The following is a 17,913-nucleotide window of genomic DNA, read 5'->3' as shown; positions in this document are numbered from 1 at the left end:
TCAAACTACTGTTTTCGTTTGCATTGCTTAGACTGGCTCAAATAAACACACTTTTCATCGTTTATCGGGCCGATAAAGCAGTATTTAAGTTATAATGACTGCAAGAAGAAAAAATAGCATGCGACATTTGCGGCGGCCGCGACAACTAACAGCAGTGACGCGTATTCGGATTGGGATGTGATTGGACGATGTCCAAGATATGAAGTTCAAACCAGTTTCGGTTTCGGTTCTGCGCAGCAACATGCTTGGCATCCGACGTTATCGTTGGTTGGGCACTCGCTATATATCAAGAATCGGCATATCGCGCTTCTGCCATGTTGCCGGCTGTAGAATAGGCCAAATAGGCAGGCCCCGGCCAGCAGCGCTGGGACTTGTAACGTTCGCTAGCCGAGGCGCAAGCAGTGGCTCAGCGCCCTCGGCGTCATCGGAGACGCTCAACTGCGAGGCGCTTCGCCCCCACCTTTCGAGCTTGAGAGGCGTGTTCGCACCAGGCCGACAGTCGGCTAATTCGGCACTGTGTCCGCAAGCTCACGTTGCTTATATACGTATATGTCAACACTACGCCAACGAGAACTTGCTCGTGGAGCAACAAAGTTCGCAGCGCAAAATAGTGAATGCAGTATTGAAAACATTGCCTAAGTAAAAAAAAATTAACTAAAAAAAACACGTCCACTTGTAAACTCGAACTTGCTAATTGCGACGCATTGCATCCAATGCTTCAGATCACTCGGCCATAACCCAGGGTTGACGGGTAAGGAGGGGGGGATATGAAGTATATATATCGTTTCAGCATTCCCAATAGCTTAGATGAGTATTGCTTGAATAACGCTTGTGGAGTAAGCGTACCCCAACTTCCCACGATTATCTTCCGATCGCAATGCGAGGTCGTGCTGCTGGCCACTGTGCTAGTTCACCCTGCGCAGGAAAGTGCTTCCTGCACCTTGGTTTTATGTCTTACAAAAAAAGTTTCGGATAATTTTAATTCCTTATTACCTACTATATGAACTTTGCTGGTCCTTCTCTCACCTTTAATTGGCTTTAGATTTTCTACTAGCGTACCAGCCGCGCACGCATTTGCAGCTTACAGCCCCAGTGAAGCGAAGTCATGACGAAGCGTCGCATGTGCGCTTGTGTGGAGATGCTTTGACTTCATCAACTTTATTAAGTTTAATACACTCTACAAACTAACAAACTAAAGCCACATTCTTCCGGGAAAAAAATCTTGTAGTGGCTTAGTTTTCTATGAGCGAACGAACTGCGACGACCCGCCGGTGGCTGGCCGACCGACTGTGTCGAAGGGCCGTCGAGCCGCGCAGATAGGCGCAGACAAGCCAAACCTGCAAGAGTAAGCGTCACACGAAACGTCATCGGAAATCGGCACGGGGGAAGCAGAGAGGAGGACAGCATTTTCGAATTGTTTTATCTAGTCAATTAAGTCGCGTGAACGCACCCACAGTGGTCGAAACATGGCATAGTGAGTCGAAGTTTCAATTAGAACCATGCAGTAATCCCGCAATGTTTACATGTAGTGCCCCTTTAAGAACTGGCGTGATAATATCCCCTACTGATATGACACAAATGTTGGTCTAATAACTTTTTCGCCAAACTGCACGTACAAGTGTCTAAATCGAGAAGCGGCATTATGTTAAAGGCAGTGAAATGGAGATCAAAGAAGAGTAAAGTACGTTCGTGCGCTTTGAACCGTATGCAGGGGGGTTAGTGAAGGAGACCACGGCAACGGCTACAACAATGCCGTACCCATGTATACGGACAAATATTTCCCCGCGGCTAGCAGTACACCGCATTCTGAGACAAAAGTAATACATGCGTTAAATTTTGGCATTACCCGTTGCAAGGGCAATAGCAATTCCTTTCCTAATTTCTTGGGTGCCCGCGTCCTAGCCACTTCTCGCAGTCGTGATTGGGGGCGAACAATCAATGCCCGAATGATCACTGAGCACCATTTTCTGCAGCCGGAAACCTCGCGACGTCGGTGTTACACGGCCGTCCTTTTAATCGAAAGGCGGTCTAGCAGCGGAATGCGCCGTACACGGCGTCAGCCTTTCATCCCGCACAGACGTAAGCCTGTTGCTTACCGTACATCAGCATGGTGAACCAAGATATGAAAAGGGCGGAATTTAGGTTATGTTTCCCGAGCTCGGTCCACCACCCTGCCGAAAAAGAAAAATCCGAAACTCTCGCAACTGCCGGGGCCAAGAATGCGAACCGGGACTTAAAAGCTCTACCAGCAGGAGCGGCGCGCGGTCGTTACACTAAATCTCTTCTAATAAAATTACACACACGCATTAGGGCCGCACTAAATCTTTTATAATAAAATTACATTTCCAGAAAAGTGGGTTTCATTTTCGCCGGCTACCGGGAGGAAGATAGAAGGGGGCAAAAACGCGCGTATAAAGCGCTTGTGCTGCATGAATGCGACTCGGGACCGCGCGCGCCCTCCTGCGCACTCGCGTTGTTTGGCCGCTTTTACTGTCCTCTTTCCCTTTCGCCCCGAGAGCCCAGTTTTATCGCTCAGCCGTATTTCGTGCGCAGTTTACCTCTATAAGAATTTCTCATGTCTAAGGTTTTATGACATGCTCTAAAAGCACCTTGAATATAGGATGCAATAAAAGGTCCCGGAAACGACGAAGCAAAGCACAATACACCAAATAACAGCCGGCACGAAACAGGTAACGATTAAACGACCCAAGAAAAGGAAAAAAAGAAAGCTCTCGGCGCGTACTCTTTCTTTTTCTGTCCCCGTTTGCGCGCCCCTATCCTGAGGGAGGGCTTCACGTGGGATCACTGAGCGCGCAACTAACTTCCATCGGAGATTAGGGAAAGCTCGTATCACAGCCGCCAACCCGTGTACGTGATTTGCGTCAAACCGGCCCGTTGCTGTAGTAACGTCGAAAAACCGTCGACGCAATTAATAAATGAATGCACGTTACGATAGCATACAGGAAAAGCGCGAAAATGTTCGATCTGTAAAGGTTACTTCAGTTCAAATGGAAGTTTTTTTAACGCGTTAAAGAACATGCCGCCATTATTTTACCCGCTTATTTTCTCCGTTCACGGCGTAAAAATTTTCCCCGGGGCCATTATTCACGGGGGAAAATAATGACGAGGGCATCATTTTGCCCGTTCACAGGGGAAACTAATGGTGGGGTTCAGGTGCACTCAGGCTAATTGATAACGTGGATCGGATTCACTGTTACGAACGAACCAAGAAAAACTTTGACAATTAATCCAAGAGTTTGTGTTTTTAAAAAAATTAAAAATTTGGGTGTTTTGCGTGCCGTGTTTGACGCCGTAGTGGATAGGTGCGGATTAATTTGAGCGACCTGGGGATCTTTAACATGCGGCGAAATCTCGTAACCGCTAGATTTGTGTTTTTCATTTCATATTTCCACGCTCACGCATGGATGTTATCTCGTTTGTACATGCGGCCACAAGACCGATTCAGCATGGGAATCGCAGATTCCAACGCAAGGTTTCTAAAAATTGGTTTGAGCATGTGCACAAAGCCTGATAACAAAAAAAAAACGAAAAAAAGGAGACCTACACGGCGAACTTGGGCACTTCTATATTGCGCTAAATCACGCGGGAAATTCTTTTAAAAAAGGCCGGTCTTTGATAGCGAAAAAAAAGACTGTGATTGATTCCTCTGTCATAGGAATCGGTAAAACACAAAAGTCAAATGTGCAGCGAAATCTTCAGCTGACCATGATTTGCGGGTCGGCGGCTGTCTTGTGGGTGTGCTTAGCGAGCGACGTCCTACTGGCGGGTTGCTTCGGCAAAGGGGTACGGCGTCATTTCCGTAACGGATATGACGTCAGTGAAATCTTGGTGTATCCCGGCGTAAAACACTTTCGTGTTAAAATATAAAACCCGAAAACGAAGAACCGTAAGTATAACGTACTCTTTAGTACTAAAGGTTGCTTCCCCGCAAGAAGACCCTCTGTGCAGGGGTGCATCCGTTCCAGGACGCTTGCTTCGTTGTACTGGCGTCATTTCCGCGACGGATATGACGTCATTGAAATCTTCGTGTATCCGGGAGTAAAACACTTCCGTGTTAAAAAGACGAACGTGACAGCATTTTGCAAGTTTCGCTGCTAGCGAGATGAAGCCAGGCACCGATAGGGTGGTATATTCATTTTGCTTATTTCAGTACCCTTCGACGGACTTCACATGGTTTTCATGAATGGCAAGGGGGGGGGGGGGTGACGAGCACTGACAACATACTGTTATATTGCACTGCAAGTACTAGAGATGTAAGTTTTCATAAAATTTTGAGGGGCGTGAAAAAAAAAACAGATTGCCTTAGAATTTTTTTTCCAGAAGAATATGAAAAATTGGAAAAACACCATTCCGCACAGATCTACAAGAAATTCGACATACTTCTTAGATGTCTCATCAAACATGAGAAGTGACCGTAGTTGCTGGCGACTATACGAATAGAACCAAATTACAGCCGCTGTAGAAAACGTAAATAAAAAAAATTCCCCCGCATTTCCCCGAGGGGGAGAATGTGAAAGTGCGAATGCACGGTTGTCGGCCCGCTTGCGGCGCTTGCGCTCGGCCCCCGCAGCCCACCGCCTCGCCGCCTTCTCTTCCATCTCTTCCATCGGGTTTGTAGTATCACGTGTACACCACGCAGTTATCAAGCCGCTATAACGCCGCTGAGTCGCCAACGCACGCCGCTGACGACGTAGTTTGAATGCGTTAAAGATATAAGGCGCGTCACTAACACTGATATCGGCGTCGCGTCCGTGGCTTGGTCGGTAGAGCGTCGCGCTGCGGCCGCAAAGTCCTCGGATCGAAACCTGGCGCCGGATGCTGTTTCTTTTTTAAATATAGAGGAGCACTGCGGACGCCGCCGCCGCCGCCGCCGCCGGCGGTGGATGGTTTGGGGTCGCTTATAAAGTGCATTCGCACTTTAAAAAAAATGAAGGAAGCTCACACTAACGCGTAAGGTAGCGAAGCTGAATACGCAACCTTCACGACCATCGCGACGGTTTAAGTCCACGATTGCGGCCGATCTTCTTCTTGGCTGCCGCAATGACCTTTTCTCCATCATTGTATCTATAAGTGTGAGCTTCCGTCTTTTTTTTTCTCGGAAGTGATAACCATTGACATCACCTTGGCGGGGAGTACGCTATGACGCGCCTTTCTCGTTCCGAGCAAGTGTTGCCACGATTACGGCGAACGCTGGAGTTCATTATTTCTTAATGCGATAGCGTTATTAGGCCAATTTTTCGATTTCCCCGCCCCCGCCAGCCACCCACTATCAGCCGTGTCTATCAAGATAGATAGATGGATATTAGAGTTTAACGCACCGACTCTACACTGGCGATGAGGCGTGCCTTAGTGGAGGGCTCCGGATTAATTTTGACCACCTGGGGGTCATTAACGTGCGACGAAATCTAGATAGAACACACGGACATTTTTGCTTTTCGCCTCCATCAGAAAAGCGGCCGCCGCGGCTGGGAATCGAACCTGCGTCCTTAGGCTCAACAGCGCAACGCCCGTGTCCATCAAGTGTCTGCGGAAAACACGTCACCGCTGCCAACCGGAAACTACCACTGAACTGCAGCCAGATACGAGGGCTCGCCCGAATTTCGATACGTCATAGCTGCAACTGGACTGTGGAAAGGAGGGCAATTTAATACAGCGGACACGAAAGAAAAGATACGGTATTTTAGCCATAGAGTTTCATACTAATATGGAAATATGTCGCTGCAGTCGCGGGCCGCCGTGGGTGGCGCCATTGCCGCTAATGACGTTCCTCGCCTACTTGGCTTAGCTAGCCATATGGCTTTTTTTTTTTTTGTCTCGAAGCCAAAATCAACCAACAAGGGTAACCATTTTTAGATGCAGAGCATCTCATTCACTCGCCTTGTCCCTCCAGCGTCGTCGTCGTCGTCGTCGGCGTTGTCCGCCCCTCCCCCATTCTCCTCGCCGTGCCAGCTGCGCTCTCCGCCGCTCACCCCCTCTCCTCTCCGATAGCGAACACTCTCTCGCGACGGGCATTGGATTGGATTCGATTGGATTGGCTTGGATTGGATTGGATTAAAGTGGATTGTGTTGCGTCATAGCCGTGGCAGACGCGCTGGGGCCGGCGCATGTGCAGTACTCTCTCTTCCGCGGTTTCCTCTCCTTCGGGCGCGCTGCGCATATAACCGGTGTGCCGTTCTCCGGCGAAGCAACATCCACGCATGGCTCAAACACCTAGAGTCCACGCCGCTTTACAAGTACGCCAACGTCGTCATCGACTGGGACCGGCTTACGCAGTCCCCTCAACGTTATGCGCGCTATAAAACGCGGTCCCTTCGCCGCCCCGCCTATGCGTCGCATCTACACAGGGGTTCCCGCGAGGGGAGGTGGGAGTTTTTTTTTTGTTGTTGTTGTTCATCGTGCATAAATCTGCTGCATAATAACTGACGAATTAATCTTTTTGTGGGTTTAATTTTATACTAACAAAGCAATTTTGATGAAACTTCTACAGTAATAGTGTCGGTTTTTCAGCAGCCAGAGCCAACTTTTCAGCCTGTTCATGAGCCATGCCAAGGACAAGTGGAACGTGCCTGCCCGGTACATGACGAAACGCTCGCTGAAGCACGCGCTCCCCTAGACAGTGGCGCCAGATTTCCCTCTAGTGTATATTAGTATGAAACTTTATGATTTTAGCAGGCGCCGTGTCGGCGCCGTAAAGACTGTTCTACGCCCCGTCTGCAGTCGCATCCACGGCAGATACGGTGGCCCAGCCGCTCCTGCAACTTGCGCCATCACCCCAAAGCGCCCAGGCCACCGGAACCAATGCCGGCACCAACATTTTGTCACGGTACTAAAAATGGGGGTAAAAAATTTAAGTCAAGCTCTCACAAACCAAGGAAGACTTAGATTAAGACCACAAACTAACTAAAACGCCTGCTCATAAGAAATAAAACTGGGCGCAGGACGTGTAATTAGCTCATTTTTAAATTGCTTTTCAAAATTTTCGCGGCCGCGTCACCGCTGCAAGCTCTGGCGGAGAGCGATGGATGGCTCCACGCGGCCAATTTAAAAATAACCTTAAAAACTGTCAGGATGTCGTTCGAGGGAACGGTCCCGCAAAAATTCTCGGCATGGGCGTACAGATAATCTGCAGAGGCGATCCCATAATCAGCAAGAAATGGAAAACCTGTCCCCATTCGGCCCACATTGTAATACACCTAACCAGGGGAAGAGCTGGAGAGAACGACAAGACTTACGCTGGCACTCATCACGAGACGGAGTCATACAACCGGCCGTTCCAGAAGTTTGCCGACACGGAATAAAACAAAATAAACACCATCATCAGAGCAGCATATAAGGCAGCCCTCAACCTCCCACCTCACGATTGCCGAAAAGGTCGGGGACTGCCAAATATCAGCTTAAACATCATTACTCACTTTGAGAAGGCCCTTAGACTCTTTCCTGCTGGTGGAATACCTATACGCTTGAAAATGGCTTTTCAATCTACAATGATGACAGTTCACATCACATTGACACCCGGACAGGACGGTCGGGAATGTTGTTCCGCAGCCGACTAAAAAGCACACAAACTCGCATACCATGAGCACCCCACACCGCTCCCCGAAAAATGTGGAGAATGTCTCCTTATCCAACGCCTAGGAACACCATCCTTCCCCGTGCCAAATGGGGATCTCGGCGCCGGAGAGTCGCAAGGTCTTCGCAGGATACAAACCAACACATATATTCACAAATCTACAAAACATCCTGGCCAATTGGCCAGGATGTTTTGTAGGAAACGCCCAACATTACCATCAAATCGCTAAATACGGGAAAAATCCAGCCTGCTCGACGCAACCTGGTCATACTTAAAGATGTGCCCAAGGAATAACAACTGAAACATTACATATTCCACTTCTGTTAAAATACCCTGTTACCAGACCAGCTCAGCTTAATGAGAGAGTGAGAAAAACAGCCGCAGCATCAGGAGCCCTGCACTCCGTGTTCCACCTCCGAGCGCATACCATCTATTTACTCCCTTTCCCGAACTCCCACTATATTTTACACAATAAAGGTCGTCTCCCTGTCTCCTTTCCTCTTGGAAGGAAAACCAAAAAAATCTGCGGTTAATTTCTCTGTCATAGGAATCGGTAAAACACGAAAGTCAAATGTGCAGCGAAATCTGCAGCTGAGCATGACTTGCGGGTCGGCGGCTGTCTTGTGGGTGTGCTTGGCGAGCGCTTCCTGCTCCCACGTCGCTTCGGCAAAGGTGTCCTGGCGTGACGGATATGACGTCAGTGAAATCTTGGTGTACACCGGCATAAAACCCTTTCCAGTTAAAATATAAAACCCGAAAACGAACAACCCTACGTACAACGTACTCTTCAGTACTAAAGGTTTCTTCCCCGCAAGAAAACCCTGTGTGCAGGGGTGCACCATTTACAGGCCGCTTGCTTCATTGTACTGGCGTCTTTCCGTGACGGATATGACGTCAGTGAAATCTTTGTGTATCCCGGAATAAAACACTTTCGTGTTAAAAAGTTGAGGCCGGACACGACGCTAGGGAATAAAACTTTGAAACACTCGCACTGTCGCCTTCTCGACCAACACCACGCAGCCGCAACCTTTTACGCCGGCATCTTTAGCAACACAAGCGCAGATGGCCCTGTCGTTCCTGCGACACGGCGAATAAAAACCGTCGCCGCTAGTTTTGCTCTCGTCACTAAACATCAGTACTGATATTTTCCAAGCCCGTGCTTTGAACGTAGCTCTATCAGGTCTTCATCTTAAGACCTAACCGTTAATGTCGTCTGCAACTTTTTTTTTTTTTTTTTTGCAGTCCTGGCCAATCTCCCTAAGAGGGTATGCTTGGCTTGACAAACGTGCGCCGTCGGCGGTGGGCGGTCGCCGCGAGGCGCGCGCTCACGTGCACTCGGCATTTTCTAGGTATTTTTAACTGCGGACACGTAAAATAACGATTTGCTGAACAGCTTCGAAATATACATAATATAAAAATGAAGGAAGCTCACACTAACGCGTAAGACTTGAAGGTAGCGAAGCTGTGCGCAACCTTCACGACCATCACGACGGTTTAGTTTACGATTGCAGCCGATTTGCTTCTTCGCTGCTGCAGCGACCATTATTGTTGCTACAAGTGTGAGCTTCCTTCCTTTTTTTTGGAAGTGATAATTATTGGACATCACCTTGAAGGGGTGTACGCTATGACATGTCTATCTCGTTCCGAGCAAGTGTTGCCACGATTACGGCGAACGCTGGAGGGTTTTTTTTTTTTTTTTCTTTAGGGGGATCGAGGGGGCAATCTTTGCCAATCTCCTTAAGTGGGTATGCGTGGTTTGACAAACCTGCGCAGGGGACGCCGGGGTCGTCGCGAGGCACGCATACACGAGCGCTTGGCATTTTTTGGTTCTATTAACTGCTGGGCGGTCACCGCGAGGCCCGCGCTCGGCAATTTTTTGCTATGCAGTGTCTAGAGTGCCGTCCGACGGCACACTAGCTGATCGTTGCAGGCATGGCTAGAGTGCCGTCCGACGACATTCGCATATTTAACACTATGCTAGCACCTCCCAGAGAGTCTGTCGTTGTAGTGTAGAGGATCCGTCTTAGCTTATTGATGCCCGAGTCGGTGGTTCGACACCGGCTCTTGCCTCGGTTGTTGGTTTTTTATTATTTATTTGAAGTGTAATTTTTGTGCCTTAGGTTAGCTTTGGTATTTTAAATGATTTCTTTGTGTGCGGTAGGTTAGCTTATATTATGTTTAGGTTAGGTTGCCTAGCTTTATGTTATCTAGAGCAATGGACTGCCAGACGCGGCAATTTTGTCATAAAACGCCGGTGGACGTCGATATAGCGGAGTGCTTATAAAACCGTCGGACGGCACTCTAGACAGCCTTTTTGCTATCTAAACAGTTTCGCTGTTAACACATTTGAGTCCTAATGAGATTTGAACCCGTGTCGCCAGAGCAGCAGCCAAGTGCGGAATCGACAGCGCTAACCCTCCGTGCCACGATGAAACAAGAATGATCTGGATGCGTGCCGCATGACAGGTGAACGTGAAGGCGCCGCAAACACGATGCAAAAGTGAATTCTTTGATAATCGCGTGGCTTTCGCCTTCAAATCATTTAAAAGACTTAAGTGCCCGATGAATTTTTCTGTGAACACTGAAAAGAATATAATTGTTACCTGCTGCATCTCAAAAGTCCCAACAGAGCCTCCGCTCTCAAAATCTGGCCACGATTTCACGTCAAGGTATTAATTTTAAAAAGCGCTTCCCTCCCTGCAGATTGGTCACATCATCACAAATTTTCCCTGACAAGCTCTGTCTTTTTTTTTTCAGTGTTATTCTGGTTAAAGAAACGGAGAATTTTTTTTTGTTTTTCGTATTTTTTGTTTGTTTTGTTTTCAACCGCTAACATCTCTACACTGTACTGCAGGACAGGGGCGTAGCTGGGGGCGTGGAAGTGTTATGGTGTCAGAACGCGTTCCGAAATTTTCTGAGCACCGCTTCCCTCCATCCTTCTTCCTTTCGCCCTATTTTTCGCCTATATATACTATACACCGAATCGATATAGTATAATGTAGAAAACCGCCCGTGTGTACGAGATTTCGGCGCATGTTAAAGATACCCAGGTGGTCAAAATTAATCCGGAGTCCTCCACTACGGCGCGCCTCATCGCCTGCGTTGCGTCGGCGCGTTAAGCCCTACAATCAATCAATCAATAATGTAGAAACAAAAATAATAAGCGTGCCGGTTTATTAAAGCCGGAAAATGAAGGAAATTTTTGGAGGCGCAGGATCCTTTTCTTTTTCTTCTTCTTTTTTTTTTTTGCCAGCGGCGTATAACACCCTCCGAAAAATATCTTTGGCTACGCCACCGCTGCAGGTGCATAGAGTGCAGTACTAGTGGCATGCTAACGCACTCTCTACATTCTGAAACGCTCTGCTGCTTGGCCCTTCCATGCACTCAAAGTTTCAAACGCAGCGGACCGGGTCCCAAACGTCACACGACGCCGTAGACGCAATAGCGTGAAACGTGAACCGCAAGAACTGCATCATGCTCGAACACATCTACAGGCACTAAAACGACGAAGGAACTTTGACAGGCAGAAGATGACGAGACTGCATCAAGCGAAGCGTAAACTGCACACGAAGAGGGCCACGCTACATACGCGCGCCAACACCCCTTGAAACACCGCATGAAGTACTTATACTTATACTCCCTGCCATGCGTTCCCCCATTCAACCCCTCCTCCCCCCCTCCAGCTGCGCGAATGAGGGAGCAGCAACATGCGTCAATGCGCATGCGCGGACGCACGTTTTTGAATTTCGCACCAAATCAAGCGCGGCACAGCGCACTTCTCGGCAGCGGCAGAGAAGTGCGCTGCGATGCTGCGCTGCGCCGCGCTGCAAAGAGGCAGCGATGCTCCTCAGGGCCTGCTACCCATACCTTAGGGACCTCACCGCTGCCCAGAAGTACGCGCCCCTGGAATCCTAAAGCGTCCCTCGTCGACGTTATGAGGCACCGGAGTTGGGTCTCGCACCGCACAGTTCGCGAAACCTAAACACTCCAGCACGGATTTTGTTAATGCGACGAGTACTAGCGGTGTCATGATACATAAAAACAGCTCTGCTTTCTTCCTTCTCCCCTGCGCCGTTCGTAGCACCGCAGAAGGTAACGCCTCGCTGACTAAGAACGATGACGTGCGTGAACCTGTGCACGTCAACGAAGACGTCACACAACTTCGGGTTTAACAGTTCATTTCACTTCGTAGTCACTCATCGCCGCATATGGCGCAGCTAAGAGTTACTTGAGCTCAGCTTGGACTTGTCGCCTGTAAAATAGGGGGCGCATGCATTGTAGTCAGTACACGGGCTGCTATAAAGTATCAGGTGCTGTTGTGCTGTCGGAGTGAGGGCCCACATTCGCATTTTATCTCGCAACCCTGCTTATTGTTATGTCATTATGCTGTTCACATCGTAGGGGATAAGTTTGCCTCTGGCTCCTCGTTGTCTGAAGAAGCTCACGCGTCACGCTACCTCGACGCAGGCCGTCACAGCAAGGAGTCATAGCAGGCCGTCACAGCAAGTCCGGTGGCAACAAAGCCTAAAAAGACCGTGAAGACATGCAACTCTACTTCGTATGAAAAGGTGAGCCGTTTATTCGCCCCTGGGCTCTTGATGGACAACCCCGGTGACTAGATGACTACGGCGCTGCTGAGCGCGAGGTAGCCGGATCGATTTCCGCAGCGAGAGTGTTACTGGTCTCATTGTAGAGTTTTAGCATTCCGTGTCCCCTGCGTCTTCCGTGCGTACCACGTTGACCGGGACCCGACTGGGCACTTGCGCATTCGTTCCGGTAGGGTGAATTAGTTCCGCGGGCCGGCCCTCACCATGCCTGGGCATTTGTTACGGTGAGGTGTGCCCTCCTCGCCGTGCCCGCGTGCGCAGGTGCAGTCGGGTCCCGGCACTGACGGCACGCACGGAACGGACGGAAGACGCGGAATGCTAAAACTTTCTACTCTCCACTGAGCCATCTTCTGTGGGCGCCAGCAGTCCGCAGCTGCAGTGTTTCTCAGCCGAGCTAATGAAGCGTCCGTGAAAGGGCGTCACTAGTGTCAGACACTAGGCGTCACCACCGCCAACCGGAAACGGTGTCGAGCCAGCCGGAAGCGAGCGCTCGCTTGAAGCTCGAATGGGGTGCAGCGACAACAGGATTGAGGAAAGCACGAGGCGTGTCGGTACTACTCGCCGACAGATACTAAGGCGAAGAAAGAAAAGATACGTGATTTCCGCAAGCGCCGCGCCGCGCCAGAGCAGTGAAGTTCATTATCTCCCTCAAGAACCAATGGAAGGACTAGGATATTAACGGAAACCGTGTGTCATAACTATATATATATATATATATATATATATATATATATATATATATATATATATATATATTATACCAAGTAAATAGCGTCTAATTACGCGAATTCCTTCTTGAATCTCCCGCGGCCATGTCACCGCCGCACGTTCTGTCTGCCAAACTATCGATGGCGCCACGTGGCCAAGCAACGATAACACCACGATGCTAACAGAATATACGCTTCATAACACTGAACCTCACGCATTCTCCCTAAACCTCAGCAACAACCCGCAGCCTCGAGCTCTCGCCCCCACATCTTAGTCCACACAAGCCAAAATGCCCTCCACCTCTCTCTGATGAAAGCGAAACCAGAAATGCCCATATGTCGAATTTCACCGCACGTTTCTGGAAACGGAGGGCTAGTACCTAGAGTTAACACACACGTCTGAAAAAGCGGCGCGCATCTCTTGCGCGCGCGACCGTCCCGCCGCCGCCGCTAAACCAGCGCTTTTCCTAACGACGCTCCCCTTATTTATTTACTATATTTCTTTTCTGAGCAACAGCAGGGAAGAGCCACTAACCCAACTTTTATTACCGCAGCTACGTTTTCAATGAACCTGATCTTGTGGCTTTTGTAACCGTTTGCAATGCGTTCATAATTCTTCTTGGTAGAACGCTACACCGCATTGGGGGACATATATAACAAGCACCATTTGCCAAGTAATTAGTACAAGAGCAATTCCTGCAGCGCTTTTTGTCCGCGGACACCACTCTCGGCCGTGCATTATTTGCCCGCTCTCAATACATGCACACAGACCACTTATAATCTTAAAATTATACCGCCAATGCGTCCGCAAATTTTCTTGCTAGAACGCGACGCCACCCCGATACAAGCAGAAGCAAGCACTCCATATAGCCTGCATACAGTAATCTGTAGCACTTTGCTGTGTAAGGTACGCCTCGCAGCACAGGTCTTGTGCGCGTGACAACTGAGATTTACATTTTTGTTCGTCTACAAACGATGATTTGATCAATGAGCAATTCCCGATTAAACTTTCGCGCCTTATATATATTACACGTTCGTTGCTTTTGCAATTGGGACAGCATCCCTAAATTTAAAGGCCCCTCACAGAATAATGTGACGTGTCAACAAGAGCTAAGTTAACGATTTTAAGGTAACGATATTCATTGCAAGGTTGCAAGGAACACACTGGGTCCTATCAGGCTGATTACGGCTCTTTCATGTGGTCGCAGTGGAGTGAGGCGACATCTCCCATTTTAATGCGAGTTGCGGAGAACTTTAATGAATGTACCTCTTTCTGTTGTTTACTTGCGCTCGTATAAGTTGTCATATGCACGGACCTCCCGATCTTGACAGTGATTCCGCGTGTCTTTCTCATCTAAAGTCGAAATTCGCGCGCTCCGGATGTGCCAGATAGTAGCGTTCCTAAGCCATTCTCCAAAACGCGCCGACGCCAGATTGACCCGCATGCATGAAGTTTTGTTTCGTTTCCAGCAAAAAGCGCAGGAAAGTTACGCGACTAGAGGCGAAGATTTACGCAGGCCTATTCTTGCCGTCCGTGGCGTTACTTTTCTGCAATTTTCACTTACTATGCCTTTATACCAACTCGTACAACTTTTCCCCCCGAGTTTTAGGTCGTTTTTTAACGTCATACCGCAGCCCTCTCGTACGCCACTCTTACGCGGCATTCTGCTATTATGTGGTATAACCACGTGACCAATGATCAAAGTTTTCAAGAGACTGCAACACTTTTTTTCAATTTTTTTTTTCAAAGTCTTAAATGCTTGCAGAACGTAGTCAACCAACATATCCAGTACCTATAGATTATGGGGCCGCAAAAGTACCTCAGCCAGAAATTACTGCTCTATGCCCATCAGATTACAGAAAATTGCTCAAAGGATTTTTCTCTATTTCCCGGTATTAGCGTTCTCCGAGCGCTCGAGTTACGTCATCAGTGCAGCGGCTACTGGCTGACTTTCCCGCAGTTGCAGCAATGAACGCATTCGATAGCCACTTTAAAAAGAGAGCCATAAAACCAAAGCAGAAGCGTAATGCGTATTTGCTGCGACGAGCAAATCACGCAGCGCCGCTCCGTGCTGGCAATAACTGTAGCTTTCGCAGTGCTTTCAGACGCGAAGGAAAGAGTGAAAGCGTTTATCAGAAGTGTCGCACAGTCCCTTTTACACACGCCCAGGCGGATCACGGGGGAACTAACACCAACAAAACAGCTCACTCCACCAAGACCTGCAGCTTTGATTTAGCCCCCCCCCCCCCTAATTATTTCACTGCAGTGTTGCGCGTTTAAGAGGCAGAAACTGGGGTTTTCAGACACACGTCAGTATGTTTCTTTTTCCTCCACACCAGAGGAAGGCAAGCAACCTATAGATGGTATTCACTGAAAAGTTAAGTTGTCAATTTTTTCGCTTGGCAACACTGGAAACGGCCACGGACATGGCCAAAGCGCCACGGACATGGCGCGGCTTGTTCCAGTGCACCCGTACGCCGCAAAAACAAAACAAAACAAAACAAAACAAAAACACCGGCGTGCGCCGCCTGTTACGTTCCAACCCGATTCTCAATGGTGGTGTCCAGGGAGATGTTATTTTTCGCACTCACATTGGAGTCGAGGCATTACTCTGCGTTCGGTGGGGTAGAGTTTGGAAAGTTTAACACACATCACGCGCATAGCACGAACAAGTACCGCCATCCCGCGGAGCCCGACGTAACCAGTGACGGCCCACTCACATGGCCGCCTGCATGCGTGCCTCGCCAGTGAATACAACCTATACGATTAACAGGGACCGAAAGTAATGCTGATTGTGGGGTTTAGTGTGCCAAAGCTACACCCGGGCTATGAGGCGCGCCGTAGTGGAGGGCGCCGGATTAATTTGAACCACCTACGGATCTTCGCTTTTCGCCTCCATCTGAAAAGCAACCACCGCGGCCGGGATCGAACCCGAGTCCTTCAGCTCAGCAACACAACGCTTAGCCACGGAGTCACCGCGGCGGTTTTCCGAAAGTAATGTTACCGGCAGTCTACCATGCAAGAGAGCGGCACTGGTACCACGCCTGCCTGGGATGATAAAAATCTCGCACATGAGATTCGAATCAGACAGCTTTTGCTCAACCTAACGCTATGTGTTTTCGAACCGAAAGGCAGCCAGAGTTGCCGCACAGTATTGTGGCCTTGTGGATAAAAAATACGTCAAAAGAATGACGGAGATGGCCCCATCAAATTTGTAGCACTACGCTGCTTCGTGTGTTGTCATCATACGTCACTGTTAATTCTGTGTGATTTTTCGCACTACAGTCATTGTTAACTGCTTTATCGATAGGGGGTCCACGATATCAAATTTCAGTCACAATCTGTTCGTAATCCACGTAATGCCGCGTACAGGTTGCTCTCAATCACATCATTGGAGAAAGTGGGAGAGGATGTTGTCCCCAGGGCGCCACTACCCCTTTTTTTTTCCCTTTTTGTTTTGTTTAACTTAATTCAGTTCACGCAAAAATTCGTACGCCTACTGTTCCGGTAAAGCTCTGCTTTTGTATGCACGGTGAAGCAAAAGTACTCGTAGTTATCAAACATCGAGGATTGCAGAGTTCATGTCGCGTAACAGTGCCGGACCAAGAAAGGGGTGGCGAGGGGGGACTTTCTGAACTGGCTGGCACTGGGATGTCTCCCGTACGTGCGGTCCCACATTACGCCCTGCCGACCCCCCCCCCCCCCCCTCCCCCCTATTTTCTACTGGTCAGCCGGCAACCGCCGCTAGTTACACACTATTCAGGTCCACGCTTAATTGGTCCGGCTGCCCGCCACAGCCGAATGACCAGGAAATGCGAACAAGTAGTTTAGGTCGATGGGATTGCAGGGCTCACGACTTGCGCCCACAACGGGAAATTATGGGCTCGGATACATGCAAAGAGCGCCACGCCAGAAGCAAGACGAATACATTGTGCGAAAGACGCGGTTCTTTCCCCAGAAAATTAAAACAAAGGATATGGTGTCCTTTGTATACAGCCACGTGTAGCCAATGACCCGTCTCCTTTTGTCGTATACCTCCGAGATTAGCACAATGTACACCGTAACGAACCGGCACATATACGCTTCGGGGCTGCGCCTGTGCGCACGCGCCATATCCAATAGCTGGCACTTGCATTACCTAATAACAAGTCAATGTTTACGCAGCCCCGTCGAATATACGACCGACCGACGCACGAGGCAAGGCGGCCACAATTTCTGCCGAAGAGCTCGTCCGCGACTTTTAATCAAGGAGGCGAGCTCGGACGCCGAGGCTCGGGCCGGGCGCTTTACGAAAGCGAAGCGGCCGGACACAAATGTTTAATCAGCGCAGCACTCTCCGCCCCCCGAAAGCGAAGCAAAACAAGAACGCACCAGCAGGGACAGAGCCGATGGCGGCGGCCTTGTGCAGGCAAACCTGTTTCACGCGGGAGACAAAGGCGGCGCACCTGTCAGTGCCGCCGCATGCATAAAAGAGAAACGATCGCCTGCCGTGGGAACAGCACTGCGGCAACCAAGACGCCGCTGCATACGCAATGGCCCCAACAAACTTCGGCGCCACAATTTATTTACGCAAGGCTGCGCCGCGACGCGTCCCAGTCAATGCGCACTTGTAAATGCCAGCTTCGATGTACACAAGGTTAGGGTTCCATTTTTGAGGAGTTCGTTTCTCTCCCTCGCAAGTGCGCATACTGCTACTCGAACTAGCCAGCACGACGACACCAAATCTCGTACATAACGGCAAACAGAAGTGGGGACTGTGGAGAAATTGTTAGCCGGCACCGGTGCTCCATCATTGAGAGAGAGCGAGACTCTTGTTTGAGCACCCACCAGTTGGAGCCAAGCGGCTTCTCCCTCGGCGTCTGTACACAACCAGGAGGGTAACTGGACTGGGGCGTGGCAAAGTAGCGCCAAACACGAGGTCGTTTGGACGGTTCCCAACCGTGGTGGCCTTATTTCGAGAGAGAAGTAACTAAGCAACTGCACCCGTGTCCTAAGGTTTGGATTCAG

At 49.4% G+C, this 17,913-nt stretch overlaps 1 protein-coding gene across 10 annotated transcripts in view; it reads right to left on the bottom strand.

Annotated features, from left to right (window-relative positions):
• LOC144155616 (TOX high mobility group box family member 3-like) overlaps window positions 1–17,913 on the bottom strand; it is a 483,094-nt gene that overhangs the window by 425,471 nt on the left and 39,710 nt on the right. The gene's annotated exons all lie outside the window — the stretch shown is intronic.

This window comes from Haemaphysalis longicornis, unplaced genomic scaffold (assembly GCF_048455015.1).
Source record: "Haemaphysalis longicornis isolate Haplotype H1 unplaced genomic scaffold, Haemaphysalis longicornis Haplotype H1 scaffold_1, whole genome shotgun sequence".
Lineage (NCBI taxonomy): Eukaryota > Metazoa > Arthropoda > Arachnida > Ixodida > Ixodidae > Haemaphysalis > Haemaphysalis longicornis.
The sequence above is the reverse complement of the archived record's forward strand: the minus strand, read 5'-3'. Positions and strand labels throughout refer to the sequence as shown.